The following is a 17,382-nucleotide window of genomic DNA, read 5'->3' on the forward strand; positions in this document are numbered from 1 at the left end:
CTTACTTGATCTTTTTAATGATATTTTTAGGTTGAGAATCATGTTTTACTATTGCACGAGTGGCTTCTGAGGATTTTGACTGAGTAAGGCCGGTGACCTATGTTGTGAGGAAACATTTGATATTGATTATGAGGCTAAGGGCTTGAGATATATATAAGCCACGAGGTGGCTTGATTGATATGAGGTCGAGGGCCTAGTGATGATGCCACGAGGTGGCTTAATATTGTGCTTGGGCCGTAAGGGGCCTCTTAGGAGTCTGTACACCCCTAGTGAGCACAGGTTCCCATTGTGATGTGAGATTAAGCCCGAAGGGCTGGTATTGTGATCTGTGATTTGAGCCAGAAGGGCTGGTACTGTTCGGAGATGTTGCCCGAGGGGCGGATTTGTTGATACTATACCCGAGGGGCGAACCTTTATGTGTTTAATTTTCCTAATTGACTGTCAATTACCTGCTTAAGTATTAAAAAAGGCTTTTCATGAAAACACATTTAAGTTAAAAGATTTTACCTATCTTTTACTGATTTACTGTTTTAAATGGTTTTATTGCTTCATTATAGAATGCTTTGTGCCTTACGTGATTTCTTGCTTTCAGTCTTTATTTACCTTTGTTACTCACTGAGTTGGAGTACTCACTTTACTCCCTACACCCCTGTGTGCAGATTCAGGCATTGCTGATCCTGCCAGTGTAAGTTGAGAGCTCCCGGTGGACATTTGGAGTTCACGAGGTAGCTGCTTGACATCCGCAGGCCTGTGTTTCTCCCTCTTTGTCATTTCTATCTCTATATCAGACAGTTTGTAATAGTTTATAGACTTCTCAGACTTGTATTAGAACTTGTAGATGCTCATGACTACTGACACCCCGATATCGGGCTGTGTTGGGTTGTTCTTCCGCATATTTATGATATTATCTGCTACTTGGATTTTTTTTATATCATATTTCGACTGTTTCTTAACGCTAAACTGTTAGAAATCGGAAAATGGGAAGCATCAGCTAGCCTTGTCTTCACGAGAGGTTCCATCACGACCGGGTTCGGGTTTGGGGTCGTGACAGTTTAGCTCTATATAATGAGATCAAGCTGTCACGACCTGATTTTCCCACCTTCGGGAGTCGTGATGGCGCCTATTAATGCAAGCTAGGCAATCCAATTATTGAACAGATTACCTTTTTTCCATCTTATATTCTTTAACAATTATGAAGCATTAACTTTAAACAGCAAAATTTAACTTAAGTAGAAGAAAAACAATAAACTAGCTGAACATGAATCCAATACAACTGTTTAACCAAAAACTTCCCAGAACTGGAGTCACAGTTTCACAGACGGTCTAAGAGTACTACAGTCGAGGCAGCCAATAAGAACATAAAGAAGATACTTCGGAAAATGGTGGAAGGGTCCAGACAATGGCATGAGAAGTTACCTTTCGCATTGTTGGGTTATCGCACTACTGTTCGCATTTCAGTAGGGGCCACTCCTTATTTGTTGGTGTATGGCACGGAGGCAGTAATACCCACAGAAATTGAAATCCCATCCCTTCGAATTGTCGCTGAGGCAGAAATTGATGACGCCGAATGGGTCAAAACCCTCTTGGAGCAATTAAGTCGATTGATGAAAAGAGATTGGTAGTAGTATGTCATGGCCAGTTGTACCAACAGAGAATGGCGAGAGCATATAACAAGAAGGTACGTCCACGGAAGTTCGAAGTGGGTCAGTTAGTATTGAGACGTATCTTGCCTCATCAGGCTGAAGCAAAAGGAAAGTTCGCCCCAAACTGGCAGGGGCCATTTGTCATAACTAGAGTGTTGTCCAATGGCGCGTTATATTTGACAGATGTAGAAGGAAAATGTGTAGAAATGGCTATCAATTTCGATGCAGTCAAGAGATACTATGTATGATTTCTTTGTTTGATTGTACTTGTTTGTATTTGCCATATTTTGAAGATTGAAATGACGAAGGCATTTTGTTCTGCTATATAAACACTTTATCCCTCGTCACCCCTTTTGAGCCTTATTTATTTTCTTTCTTACCCCTCTTTCGGAATCAGTAGTGAATATCAGAAACACAAGCGTGAAAGATAGGAAAAGGAAGAAAAGAAAAAGAGAAAGAAAGGAAAGAGAAAGAAAAGAATGAAAAAAAGAAGAATGAAGAAAAAGAAGAAAAGAGAAAAGAAGGAGAAAAACAGTAAAAGAAAAAGAGAGAAAAGCAAAAGAGAAAGAGAAAAAGAAAAATCACCACAACAAAATAATTTCTATGACATGAACTACGTTCGACCTATTCCTTTTAAGGATACGTAGGCAGCCTCACGGTTCGGTCTCATCAAACAAAAATCCAAAAGCCCCCAAGCAAGAAACTGGGGCAGAAATTGTGGTTGTTGTGAGAAACCTGATTCCGAAAGTTGTAACTTTAACCTATTTGAATGGTTTTGAGCCTTTTATACCCTTTCTTTCTAACCCTGTCCAAAAGCCCACATTACGGTCCAAAGAAAGACCTTTTGAGCAATCTTTGAGAAATGCCAAGTTGAGATGGTAAAGGTAATTCATGTCAGGGGCAACACTCTGGATCAAGCAGGAAAAATAAAAATGAGAGAGTCTTATTGGTGAAAACCTTCGCAGGCACCGTAAGGCGACGAGAGTTGAGAGAAATAAAATGAGAAAGTCTTATTGGTGAAAACCCTCACGGGCACCTTGAGGCGAAAGTGAGTTGAAAAGTCAACAAGTGAGAAAGGTCTATTGGTGGAAAATTGTTTCAAGGCACCGCAGGATGAACAAGGTCAAGGTTTGGTTAAAGTAATTAGGTCATGGAAATTCTGAGGCGACAAAGTACGGCAACTGAAAGTTGATTGGTTGGATAGATTGGGCCGATTAATCCGAAATGCATGTCATGATCATTGGTACCAGTTGTCCACTTAGATAAGTTTCTGTTTCTTTTCCCTTTGTAGCAGTCTTCTGGTTTTGGATTCTTCTTATACTTAACCCGCAAAGTCATTGCATTTTATTTTCTTTTGGGTTTGTTTGTCTAAGATGTTTTAATGTCAGTCTTGCCCCAAGTAGGTGGAAAAGAGTTTCAAAGCTCACTACCAACTTCCAAAATTGCAAATTACAATGTGGTCAGAGCATACTAAAGACAGCACGATGTAAGGTATAATGATTTGGTAATGTCATGGGAGATGCAAAAGTTTCGGATAAAGGGGTCAGAGGTGCAAAACAACAACATGGGTATAGAACATTCGGTTCGTCAAAGGTCATGGGATTTGAAATTCAGCCAGAAAGTCAAAACGGTTCAGGGCCAGTTCGGGAAAGCCATTCAGAATAAAACAATGCAGTGGAAAGATCTTCAGCACGAATGCCATCAACTAACCACCATTTTAAATTGACAAAATGTTCTTTGATTGAAACAGGGGTAGAAAATTCCAATTGTCTAGGAGAAACCTTCCGTAGAGAAAGGCAGTCGCCAAACATGTTTGATTTTTGATTTTCAGGACCCTCCTGGAAAATGAGACCTAGTTTAAAGTTCAGAAATAGAATAATCTAGCATAAATGTATCCCAAAAGAATATAAGTTAGCTTAGAAGTTTGCATGTTCAAGATAGTATTCAATTAGGAGTTTTAAGATTAAGATTTTCAGGACCCTCCTGGATAATGGGAGTAGTTTAAAGACCCTCTTAGGTAACAAGATTTAGCAAAAGTCACACCTTTAGAAAATATAACTTAGATTTCAAATTGTCATTTGTCAGGACCCCCCTGGATAATGGGACCTAGCTTTCAAATTCTTAGTAATACTTGGTAATATGATTTAGTTTTACACTCCCATCTGTACCCAGCCACCAAACTGGGGCAAAAGATTTTCTTTGTTTTTTGTCTATTTTGTTGAAGTCAGGAGCCCGCCTGGAGAGTAGGGAATACATTTCAAGTTCAGCAATCAGGAGCCCGCCTGGAGAGCAGGGAATACATTTCAAGTTGAAGTCAGGAGCCCGCCTGGAGAGCAGGGAATACTTTCAAGCGTAGCAGTCAGGAGCCCGCTTGGAGAATAAGGGAGTATAATTTAAAATTTTAGCTTTCAAATTCTTTGTTTTGTTTATGTTGAAGTCAGGAGCCCGCCTGGAGAGCAGGGAATACATTTCAAGTCAGCAGTCAGGAGCCCGCCTGGAGAGTAGGGAATACTTTCAAGTGTAGCAGTCAGGAGCCCGCCTGAGTAACAAGGGAGTACAATTTAAAATTTTAGCTTTCAAATTCTTTGTTTTGTCTATGTTGAAGTCAGGAGCCCGCCTGGAGAGTAGGGAATACAATTCAAGTCAGTAGTCAGGAGCCTGCCTGGAGAGCAGGGAATACTTTCAAGCGTAGCAGTCAGGAGCCCGCCTGGAGAACAAGGGAGTACAATTTAAAATTTTAGCTTTCATATTTTTTGTTTTGTCTATGTTGAAGTCAGGAGCCCGCCTGGAGAGCGAGGAATACATTCAAGTTCAGCAATCAGGAGCCCGCCTGAAGAGCATGAGAATACATATCAAGTTCAGCAGTCAGGCACCTACCTGAAGACGGGAAAAACATCTCAGACTACAATTCAAGGCAGCAATAAAGGAATTTTACCAAGAGAATACAAGACAACAAGGCAACAAGAACTACAAGATCAAGTTGAAGAAATAGATAGGACTTTTGTAATCCATTGATCGTAGTCTAGTCTAGCTTCTAGTTTTATTTTGACATGGTGTCATAAGGGGGTTCAGTAAGTAGTAACAGCAGCAGCAGCAATAGCAAAATCACAGCTTCATAGTAGTCCCAGCTACCAGACATTCCCGAACTACACTGACCTGATTTCTTTTAGCCAAGGATATGTAGGCAACCTCAGAAGCAGGGTGCGGTCAACTCTTTCAAAAAATGTTTCCCGCGGAGTACTCAAACGGGCAAAAATCGCTCGTATCCGCTCACTTTATATTTGCACGAAAACTCTTCGTGTTTCCGGGCAAAGAGGGGCAGCTGTGAGCACGTGATTTTTGCCTTATATGAATTACTCCCATAAATTCAAAATAAAATAATTTCTTTCAGGACTTACAATTTTGTGGATTTTTGTAGCATTGTTTGTTAATTGTTTGCATTTTACTTCATAAAAAATACAAAAAATATCTTGCATTTAGGATTTAACTTTGCATGTTAGGATTAATTAACAACCAATTTGTTAAGCGAACACCTAGCACTAAAATTAATGTATTTTGCTTTAGTACAACATTTTTATGAAGAATGGTGGGATATATAAACTAAAATTTCCCAAGTGCCTATGAAATGATTTATGGGAAACAAGGATTGAAATGAGATGATTGATGGAAAATGGTAACGTCTCGTGGAGGCGGCTTAGCCGATCGGGCCGTGATCGGACGCCATGATATATACGCATGGTGGTAATGTATTGATGATTGAAACTGAAAAGTGTGAATAAGATAATGGTAACATCTACGAGAGACGGCTTGGCCGATCGGGCCATGATCGGACTCCGCTAAAAGAAGCGGTGGCAGTAGATAATCATGCAATAGTGTGGGATGCTCCAATCTAAAATTTCAGAAACTATGTGAAAATCATTTGAACCTCCTTATATTGTTGACATGGTGCTTATTTGAAACTTTGTTGTCTTTATGATTTCCTCTTTACTCTTGTATGAAAGTTCTTTCTAATTAGATGGTGTTTAGTTATACATACTAGTGCTATTCGATGGCACTAACGTCCCTTTTGCCGGGGGCGCTATGTCTTTAAATGGATACTTCATCCCTCGGGTTCTGTATCTATTCTTTAGAATCCGGATAAGAATAAGAGATACAGAATCCACAAATTCTAAAGAATACAAGACCATCGCATCAAATCCTTCCTTTAGTTTGCAATAGTGTAGTTTATTCTGTAACCTTTAGATATGAGGGTTGTTCAAATCGTTGGGACGATGGTGGAGGAACAAGACTGAAGTGATGAGTCTGTTAGGAAGGCTGAACTACATCAGCAGGTTTATTGCTCAGCTCACGACAACTTGTGAGCCTATTTTCAAGTTGTTGAAGAAGGACGATGCGATCAAGTGGACTGATGAGTGTCAAGAAGTGTTTGATAAGATAAAAGGTTACTTGACAAACCCACCTGTGCTGGTTCCTCCAGAACCAGGGAGACCTTTGATTCTCTACTTGACAGTCTTGGAAAATTCATTTGGTTGTGTACTGGGGCAGCATGATGTCACCGGCAGGAAAGAACAAGCCATCTATTATCTTAGCAAAAAGTTCACAGCTTATGAAGTTAAGTACACTCACCTGGAAAGGACATGTTGCGCCCTAACTTGGGTGGCACAGAAATTGAAACATTACTTGTCATCCTATACTACCTACCTCATTTCGCATTTGGATCCATTGAAATATATCTTTCAAAAGCCTATGCCGACAGGAAGACTTGCAAAATGGCAGATTTTGCTCACAGAGTTTGACATAATCTATGTGACTCGGACTGCGATGAAAGCCCAAGCATTGGCCAATCATTTGGCCGAGAACTCGGTCGATGAAGAGTATAAGCCACTGAGGACTTATTTTCCTGATGAAGAGGTGATGCACATTGATGAACTAGAACAGGCCGGAAAGCTAGGTTGGAAACTTTTCTTTGATGGGGCTGCTAACATGAAAGGAGTGGGAATAGGAGTCGTGCTTATTTCTAAAACAAGACATCACTATCCTGTTACAGCTCAACTTCGTTTTTATTGTACCAACAATATGGCTGAATACGAAGCATGCATTTTGGGTTTAAGGCTAGCTGCAGACATGAATGTCCGGGAGGTTCTGGTCTTGGGAGACTCGGATCTTCTGGTGCACCAATTTAAATAATGGTAGAGCACCTATGAGTTAGACATACAATCTTCATGTCTAGTTTCCAGAAAGGTAAAGACATCATCATTTGAACATCTGTAGAGAAAGTTATGGTCAAAATACTAAGGCCTATCTGCGCAGCCACCAGAAGCGCGGTCAGCGGTGATTTTCCGCGGTCAGCGGTGATGGAAATCCGAAAGGTGCACTATAAATACGAGATTTGGGGTTTTTTTCATATTTTGACCTAGAGAGCTCGGGCTTTGGCAATTTTTCGAGGGATTTTCAAGAAAACTATCGGGGTAAGTGGTTCTACATGAATTTTAGCTAAAATACATGATTATAACATTGGATTCGTCATTTGAGTAGACATTTGTGATGAAAATTTGGAAAAAATTGTGCAACTTCATAAAATGAATTTTTTGGATGTGAAAGCTGATTCGAAGTCGGAATTGAGTGAACCTAGTATGGTTACTCTCGTAATCGAGTGGGTTATTGAATTTTGTGACCTAGAGAGCTCACGCTTTGGCGATTTTCCAGGGATTTTCAAGAAAGCCATCGGGGTAAGTGATTCTAACTGAATTTTGGCTAAAATACATGATTATAATGTTGGATTCATTATTTGAGTAGACATTTGGGATCAAAATTTGGAAAAAATTGTACAACTTCATAAAAAGATTTTTTTGGATTTGAAAGCTGATTCGAAGGCGGAATTAAGTGAAACTGGTATGGTTAGTCTTGTAATCTAGTGGGTTGTCGAATTTTATGACTTTGGTCGGATTTCAAAATGTGGGCCCGGGGCCCTATTTCTAAGTTGTCTTTTTGACTTTTGATCTTAAGCTTAGCATTTTCTTATGGGATTGATTCCTTTAGCTCGTGTTGATTGTACCAAATTGTTGTGGCTAGATTCGGAGCATCCGGAGGCCAATTTGAGAGGCAAAAGCATCACGGAGTAGGATTTTGGCCTGGTTGAGGTAAGTAACGCTTCCAAACTTGGTTCTGATGGTTCAATACCGCTCTCATGCAGTGTATCCACAGCCGTCCGAATAAGGCGTTGTACCTCATGTCTCCTTAGATGACATGGAATTTGGCGTTTTGGGTCGTGCCGGCCACGGTGACTGGGAGGGTGATTTCTCCTTTTGTTGTTTCACTTGCCATGTTGAATCCGTTGGGACTCGAGTGGCGAGCACGATTTGGTCAAGCAGTTCGAGCTGCTCTATCACCCTCAACCTGATAATGTTGGTCGAGCTACCTGGGTCCACATGCACACATTTTATTTGAAAAGAATTACAAGGAAAGAGATTACCAGTGCATCATTGTGAGGTTTAGACAAGGTCTCGGTGTCCTCTTTGCTGAATATGAGGCGTCCTCGGGAATATACCCCCGGGTTCGCTTTTCTCTGGTGATGGATATTTTTGTCCTTCTCATTACGGGTTCCTACGGGGCATCGATGCTATTTTATAACTTACTATTAGTATTTTAGTGCACCGCGAAATGAATAAAAATAAAATTTTAATATACATGTTGATATAGACAAAGAAGAAAAAAAGAGTTGTGATATACATATTATTATTGTGATATACTTTTATTGGCTATTTGATGCCAATATCTATAACTGGGTTATTTTTCTGTCAATTATATGAGTATGTTGTTATACCATGCCAAAAAGGGCGAGGCAGCTCTGGAGTGGTACACCCGCCAAGATGCTAGCAGGTGGTACACGTGGGATGATATGTCTCAGGCCTTTCCCAGACACTTTCAGTACAATATAGAAATTGTCCCGGAATCGCATGTCCCTCACCAAGATGGAAAAGAAGCCTAATGAAAGCTTTATGGAATATGGGCTCAGATGGAGAGAGCAAGCTGCCAGAGTCAATCCTCTGATAGAAGAAAAAGAGATGGTCAAGTACTTTCTCCAAGCTATAGAGCCAACTTACTTTGGGCATTTGATCACGGCTGTGGGTAGGCCTTTTAATGATGTGGTAAAAATGGGAGAAATGGGAGAAAATGGGTTGAAGTCGAGCAAGATCATGAGCTATTATGCTTTAAAAGCAACAACACAAGCAATTCAGAATGACACAGGAAGTTTGTTGGGTCAGAAGGGACACGATGATGTTGCCATGGTTGTTTCAGAGTCACGACATGGACCAAAGGGCCTACCTCACCAATATACCCAACCTCAACTCTAATCAACCTATCCTCAAGCTCCACATAATTCACCTCAATATTATCCTCCGAACAATGTCCGGTCATCTGTCCAACCACCAGGTTGCTCCCTATGGCGAGCACCAGCATCGCATAATGTATTCTTGCCTTCACAACATTTTCGAGCACCCAACAACCCTAGGAAACAGGGTCAAGGAAGAGAACAAAGGCAAAGAAATAGTTTCGCGCCAATTGGGGAGTCCTACACAATCTTGTTTGAAAAATTAAAGCATTCTGGCCTGATTGAGCCGCTCCTCGGCTATACTCCAGACCCATATGCAAAATGCATTGATCCTACTGTACGATGCATGTACCACTCTAATGTTCAAGGGCATATCATTGAATATTGTCGTTCTTTGAAAAAGGAAATAGAAAGAATGATTCAAGAAAGGGTAATTGTGATCAATGACAATGAAAAGGAGCATGCGAATCCTCTTGGAAACTTGCTGACTGAAGTTAATGATATTGGAGTTATTAATGGTTTTGGCAATGTTTATGTGGAACCCAGTGGCTAAGATGTCGTGCTTGGTGATTGAAAAGACGCTCCATCTCTTGGCTAGCTGGAGAGGAGTCTTGGTGGTTTATTTTGTTGTCATTTTTGTTGTCCGGGTTATTTTCAGGGTTGTAATTTGGATATTATCTTGTGATTCAAACACTTCTATCCTTTTATTTTCCCTAGTTTGTTTTTTCGTAGTAACTCGTTTAGTGTTCTCTAGGTTTGTTCCAGAGTTGTAACCCCAGTTCATTTTACTTGTTTTGTTGTTCAAACTCTTTCACCATCTGTCTAATGTAATTTTCTGTTTTCTGTTATTTCTAGTCATTTTTTGTTTAGTTCTCTTTTCTTTTATAGTTCCTTTATGGCTGGCTCTAGTGACATGACATGTACGCATAATTCCAAGTCTGGTCTTAAAGTTAGTTTAATCATAAAGCAATGAAACAATTTTGAAGATGATAGGGACATTTGAGAATTGATATTGGGTTGATTCATACCTATAGGCATGCTTTCTACGATTTGTTACCATTTTAGATCCTATAGACATGATTTCTATAATTTGTTCCTATTTTTAGATCTTATAGACATGATTTCTATAATTTGTAAGCAGAACAACATGTGAATGAGGTTTTTGCACACACATTGAATATTCGATTTCTTATAGGCATGGTTTCTAACACAATTAAACCAAGTATTGAACCTATAGGCATGACAGTTCGAAAAAACCAGGCAAAGCAAAACACGGTAGCGGAGAGGCCACCTTCAGCAAGAATGCCACAAACTAACCACCACATTTTAAACTAACAAGATTTTTCTTTGAATGAAATAGGGGCAGAAAGTTTCGTTGTTTCGGAGAAACCCTTCGTAAGGAAAGGCAAGCACAAGACAGGTTTGACCGTAAATTCTCAGGACCCTCCTGGAAAATGGGACCTAGTTTAAAATTCAAAACAACCATGAATACCAAAATCTAGCATAAATGTACCCCAAAGGAATATAAGTTGGCTTTAGAGTTTTCATGTTTGAGATAGGATTCAATTAGGAGTTTTCAGGGCCCTCCTGGATAATGGGATGTAGTTTTAAGACTTTCTTAGATAACAAGATTTAGCGGAAGTTGAAACTTTAGAAGATATAATTTAGCTTTAAAACTGTCATTGGACCTTTTTAATCAAGCCATAACTGACTCGTATGCCTCAACTGGAACCACGTAGCATATAACCGTGCAGTTAACTAATCAATAGCAGGCTCCGCGGACTGCATAGAATGGACCGCGACCACAAAGGCAGTTGTCGCGGTCCGCACAACCATGACCGCAGACCGCATTGGCATTTTCCATCTCTCTGAATATCTCTTCTGTAGACCGCACAAAAAGGTAGTGCGGTCGCAGAACCTTTACCGCGGACCGTGCAATGTGTACTGTGGTCGCGTTGCCTGAAGCCTGGTTTTTGTCATCTCTCTGAATCTCTCTTCCGCAGACCGCATAAAAAGGCAGTGCGGTTGCGGAACCTTCATCGCGAACCGTGAAATGTGGACTGCGACCGCGTTGCCTGAAGGCTGGTTTTGCCATCTCTCTAAATCACCTAGTGCGGCCGCATTCAACTTTGTGCGGTCCGCACTAGGCCTGTTTGCCCTCAGTTTACTTTGTCTTTGATACTTGAGCAGGTTTCACTCCTTTTGAGCCGATCTTTGACATTTCGTCACTTTGTTGATCAAACCTGCAATCAAGCACAACTTATGAGCCTTTTGGGACTATTTTTTAATGATTTATAATCAAAGCATAGGCAAGAAGAAGTATGAAACTCATTAAAATCCCTACTTATCACATGCCACAGCCTATCTCCTAGACTTTCTCTGGTTGAACGAGATTACGCCATTTTGTTATTGTTGTTATTGTTGCTGCTATTATCGTTGGCTCGGGATGACAAAGCAGGGGGCCAAATTCTCTTGACCTGGGGAAATATTTAGACTCTACACCGCTGCTCAAGAGGGAGCTTGGACTATACACCGCTGCTCACCTCCCCCAATTACTTGGTGCGGTGCCTCACTCCCTTTGCTTTCTGTGGAGTAAGGTAGTACTATCTACTAACTGTTGCATCCCGCACCGTGGCAACATCCCAAGAAGTGGCTTTACAATAGTAGCCTGGCAAAATCCATACTAGCCAGATTTTTCACCCAGCCACTTCTTCGTTCCTCTCTGCCTCTTCCACATCACTTTGCTCTTCTTCATCATTTTCCTCTTCGTCGTCTCCCCTTTTGAAGATTCCATTCTGGAGGATCGAGATAGGACTCCCGAGGAGATGATGCTCGAAGATGTTGCTGCCAAGGAAGCGCCTTTGAGAGTAGGCTAGGCTCTAGGCTTTTGCTATATGTGTACATTTTCGCTTCTTTGTTTCTATGTAAGGACCCTTCGTGGGCTTTTGTAATCATATGTAATGACCCCTCGAGGGCTCTTATAATCAAGTGTTTTCTGAATACAAAGACGTTTTCCCAAGTTTATCTTGCTATGTTTCTTTTCATTTTCACTTATGGAGACTTTGAATGCGTGACTCTATCGGCTATTGCCAATATCGAACCCAGATGTGGATATTTTTTCTGACATTTGATTGATTAGTATGGCTTCTCGTGGAACCCTTTGTCGTTCCTTGGATCGAGCTTGGATTGAACCGATAAACTCGGGTCGTCGGGACCCTTATCTCGAGTTGAATTAGAGTAACACTTCGAGCCTCAAAACCGTGACTTATCACTTAGGCTCCGCGATAACCTTTGAGGGGAAATTTGCTCGGAGGCCCATGGGTAGGGACTGCCTTTGAGGTTTCGAGGGCAGTCCCCGAGTGGAGGTTTGTTCAAATCCGGACCTCATCACTTTGCAATATATACGAAATAAAAGAGCCATTTGTTCAAATTGCAAATAGATAGGTAACTGAATTATATCAAGTATCTCAGACCACAAGAATTGCCAAGTATATGTGAGAAGCAACTTGCTTTATCCATAATAGTACATTTCTAGTACATGGACCAGTAGCAAACCAGGAACATTCTGTGAAACAATCAAAAAGGAAGAAACCTCATACACCTGTTATACAAGGACCCGAGCCAGAATCCCTACACTAACTCTGTAATCAACACCCAATCTACTAATCCCAAAAGGAGAAGCCGCGTTCTCTCATAACTCTTCGTATTTCAGGCATTTTACGGAAATCCCTTTCTTTATCAGCTTTTTCAAATTTGACCCTCTCTTTGTTTTCCTGACTGCATGTTACTTTATTCTCTTGAAAATCGCCTCTGCCAGCTACCCAAGCCTGAAGCATCTCATCTATCTTGGGCTCCGACAATAAACCTTTTTGCTTCATTTCTTGATAGTATTTGTATGACTCCTCGGTTTTTCCATTCATAAAGAGTCCATTTATCAGCACTATATATGAGCTCCGATCATGGTCCAAGCCATTCTTGCTCATCTCGTCCCACAGTTTGAAGACATTATCAAGCTGGCTCCATCGGCAGAACTTCCGAATTAACATTATATAAGTGTCATGAGTTGGAATACAGCCCATCATATTCATCTTCTGCAACTGCTCGAACACTTCTTCCCCCGTCCTAAGGCAACGAAGCAATGCATGGTAAGTCCGAACAGTAGGATGTATACCTCATTGAATCATCTCATTGAAGACCTCCTGGGCTTCATCCAGCAATCGAGCTTTGCAGAGAGGCATGATTAATGAGTTATAAGTAACAGTGTTTGGAGTGAGACCATTCTTTTCCATCATCTTCATCACAATCCTAGCCTGTTTAACCAACCTGCCTTTTGACAGAGCATGAATCACAGCATTGTATACTTTAACATCCGCTGCAACCCCATTCAATTTCATCTCATTGAAAAGCTTAAGCACTACATTGAGTCTACCAGCTCTCGAATAGCAAGACATGATACTACAATACGAAAAAAACCTCCCAAGTTCGAAATATTTGACAGAACGGGTGATCCCAAGGTTCATTTGAGAACTTATTGCGACAAGCTCGAGGGAGTTAGAAAAGATGAAAGTATTCGAATGAAGCTCTTCATGAGAAGTCTTACCGGAGATGCCCTGTCCTGGTACATAAGCCAGAATCCTAAGAAGTGGGCCAACTGGGTGAGCATGGCATCAGATTTTATGGACCGGTTCAGGTTTAATACAGAGAATGCACCGGACGTCTTCTATATCCAGAATATAAAGAAGAAGCCAACTGAGACCTTCCACGAGTGTGCTACTCGGTGGAGGTCGGAAGCAACTAAGGTCAGGCTAGCATTAGACGAGGAATATATGAACACATTCTTTGTCAGGGCACATGACCCACAGTATTATGAAAGGCTAATAGTCATTGAGAATCATAAGTTCTCTGATATCATCAAACTCAGAGAAAGGATTGAAGAGGGTATTAAAAGCGGGATGGTGACAATTTTTGAGGCACTGCAGGCCATGAACAAAGCATTGCAATCAGGCGGCATATCTAAGAAGAAAGAAGTAGGGGCATTAATGGTGGCCCAAGGCCCAAATTATCCACTCACATACCAAAAAACTCTACCTATATACCAACCCTCACCTCCTAGATATTCTAAACCCGCCACCACCTATCATTGTTATAACACCCAGCCACCCTACTATCATTCACCTCCAACTCATCCAAATTACTAGAAACCCCGACCTTATTTTGATCACAAACCACCCAGATAATACACCGCCATTACTGAACCCATCGATCAGATGTACGAAAGATTGAAGGCTGCTGGTTATGTCGCCCATATTCTCGCTGTAGCAATGGAGAATTCATCTCAATGGCTCAACCCAAACAAAACCTGTGCATATCATTCCGGTATGAAAGGGCACACTATTGACGAGTGCCAGACATTGAAAGGTAAGATCCAAACATTGATTGATAATAAGGTCATACATGAGAAGAAAGCCGCACCCAACGTCCGCAACAATCCTCTTCCAGATCATAGGGGCTAAGGGATCAATGTGATAGAAATTGATGAGGAGTGGGATCCCGAGGGATCAATTGGACTTATCAAAGAGGGTGACAATCCTAAGAATCCCGCAGTCACACTCAATCCTATTGTGGTCCAGGTAGAATCAGTGCTGAAGTTAATCTGTCCTCTAAGGCCTAGAAAACTCTGTTCACAAGCGTCGGTCCATTGAAATCTAGTTCCCTTCTAAGTTAACTTGCATAGTTTTCCTAATCTTGCACAATTCAGGAAATTCCCCTCTTCGGAGGCCCAAGCTTCATCTTTTATCCCTCACAATTGCGCCCTTATCCCACTATTAGGGCAATATTTCATCTATTCTAAACGTTACTAGTCTTAGATTCCTTTGAGTTCATTCGGGCTATACTGAGCCTCCTATAACTTAGGGAAACCATCATCTCTCTTATGAGCTTAACCCCAAGGACTTACCCATTCCCGTTACCTTTTCACTCATCCTTTCTTATCCTTACTCGAATCTTTATAAAACCTTGTCGCTCTACCATACTTTTTAACTTGCGACCTACATATATCTATCTATACTTATTCGTAATCTTTTTTCATCTTACTTGAATCATAAATTTCCTTATGTTATTCTGGAACATTAAGCGAGACAATTACAAATTTCCTGTAATATCCTGCCAAATGGAGAAGCTACGAACCTTCATCGGTGTTGTGGGTCTAGGCAAAGTCTTCACTGCCTCAATCTCTTGTGTATCCACCCGGATGCCTTCCTCTGAAATTATATGCCCAAGGAAAGTTACAGAGTTCAACCAGAATTCACACTTAGAAAATTTTGCATATAACTTCCTTTCTTGTATAACTCTGAGCACCGTACGCAGATGACTAGCATGATCATCCTCTAAACGAGAATATACCAATATATTGTCAATAAATATAATTACAAACAGATCTAAGAAAGGCCTGAACACATAGTTCATCAAATCCATCAATACTGCTGGGGCATTGGTCAAACCGAACGACATAACCCGAAACTCAAAGTGCCCATATCTAGTCCTGAATGCTGTCTTCGGAATATCTTCACCCTTAACCCTTACCTGATGATAACCGGACCTCAAGTCTATCTTTGAAAAGCACTTGGCACCTTGCAACTAATCAAATAAGTCATCAATCCTCGGGAGCGGGTACTTATTCTTGATTGTCACCTTATTCAGTTGCCTATAATCAATACACATTCTTAAGGAACCATCTTTCTTCCTTACAAACAACACAGGTGCTCCCTACGGTAACGTACTAGGTCTGATAAAACCTTTTTCAAGCAAGTCTTTTAGTTGTTCTTTCAACTCTTTCAGCTCTGTGGGGGCCATTCTATAGGGAGGAATAGATATTGGGTGAGTATATGGTAGTAGGTCAATAGAAAACTCAATTTCTTGCTCTGGTAGGAGACCCGAAAGCTCATCGGGAAAACATCAGGAAACTCATTCATCACAGGGATGGACTGAATGGTTGGTAACTCTACTTTCGTATCCCAAACCCGAACTTAGTGATAAATGTAGTCCTTTCTGATTATCTTCCTTGCCTTGAGATGGGAGATAAATTTACCTCTTGGTGATGCGGTATTATCTTTCCATTCTAAAACAGGCTTTCCTAGAAACTGAAATCAACCCACCTTTGGTCTATACTTGACGTTAGCATAACAAAAGGCCAATCAATCCATATCAATTATAATATCAAGTCCTACCTAACCGAGCACCACGTACCTTATCCTTGTTTGTTCTCAAATCTATCATGGGTCATTACGACAACATCCATATATATATATATATATAACAACATTAAGACATAACTCGCATAACTAATTTAGAAAAAAGGTTTATATACATAGGGGTCGACTAGGCTGTAGACATATCATACCCAAAACTATATACATGATACTATCTGCAAAACCTCTAAGTAGTCACAACCAATATATATACAAGTTGGGATGGGGCTCCCTACATCCTCATAAAACAACCAAACACCTTTAAAACCCTGACATGCTAATATTCTAAGAAGAGGTAGGACTCACCAACCAAAAACTGACACTTGTAGGAAGCCTACAGTAGAGGGTCCTTGCCTCGTCCTACATAAGAACCTCGATCAGACACACTCCGAAGCGGAATCTTTATGTCCTTATCAGTTACCTTCCTTCTCTTGGCCCAACTACTATCTTGTTCCTCTGCGTATCCCATAACATACACTAAAGAACCTTGATTGACGGACTCCCAAGACTGTGGACTATCCGGAACCTCAGAAGAGCTGGTGTCCTCAAATACCTTGATATAGTTTTGAGCCTGAGGGAATCCCAGTTGTGCCAATCCATGCACTACTCCCTCATACCTTGATCAACGGGTTGTGAAACTAAGGGCCTTGGTGAGGTCAGAACTCCTCTCACCCTATCTACTGCCGGAGTGGTTGAAACAACTTGAATGGATGGCTGTATGGATCCTCGGATGGATCCTCCTCAATAGAACCCATGATCTCTGATGGGTATGATTCCATAGTATAACTTATCTCTCTTTCTGGTACCTTTGTAGCCTTCTGACCCGTGCTAGCGGCTGTAGTCTTCGTAGGCATCGCTAAAAACGTAACACATCGTTAGGAACACGAATGCTTGTATTGCACGATCTAAGATAAAAAAAGAGGGTAACATCCTATATGTCCTGTAGCCTCCTGTCTATAAGTGTGGTGCACGACACACCCATAAACAAGACTCTACTAGACACGGTCTGTAGACAATCCTAGGATAAAACTGCTCTGATACCACTATTGTCATGACCCAAACCGATGGTCCGCGATGGGCGCCTGAGTTTTACCTGTCAAACACCCCTAAGCATGCGTCTAAAATATGAACCTGAATAACATATACTGCATTACAAATT

At 41.0% G+C, this 17,382-nt stretch overlaps 1 pseudogene; it reads right to left on the minus strand.

The window, feature by feature from the left end:
• Positions 1 to 12,638: 12,638 nt before the first annotated feature.
• LOC104248317 (pentatricopeptide repeat-containing protein At5g15010, mitochondrial-like) lies at positions 12,639 to 13,496 on the minus strand (annotated as a pseudogene).
• Positions 13,497 to 17,382: the final 3,886 nt, after the last annotated feature.

This window comes from Nicotiana sylvestris, chromosome 12 (genome assembly GCF_000393655.2).
Source record: "Nicotiana sylvestris chromosome 12, ASM39365v2, whole genome shotgun sequence".
Classification (NCBI taxonomy): Eukaryota; Viridiplantae; Streptophyta; class Magnoliopsida; order Solanales; family Solanaceae; genus Nicotiana; species Nicotiana sylvestris.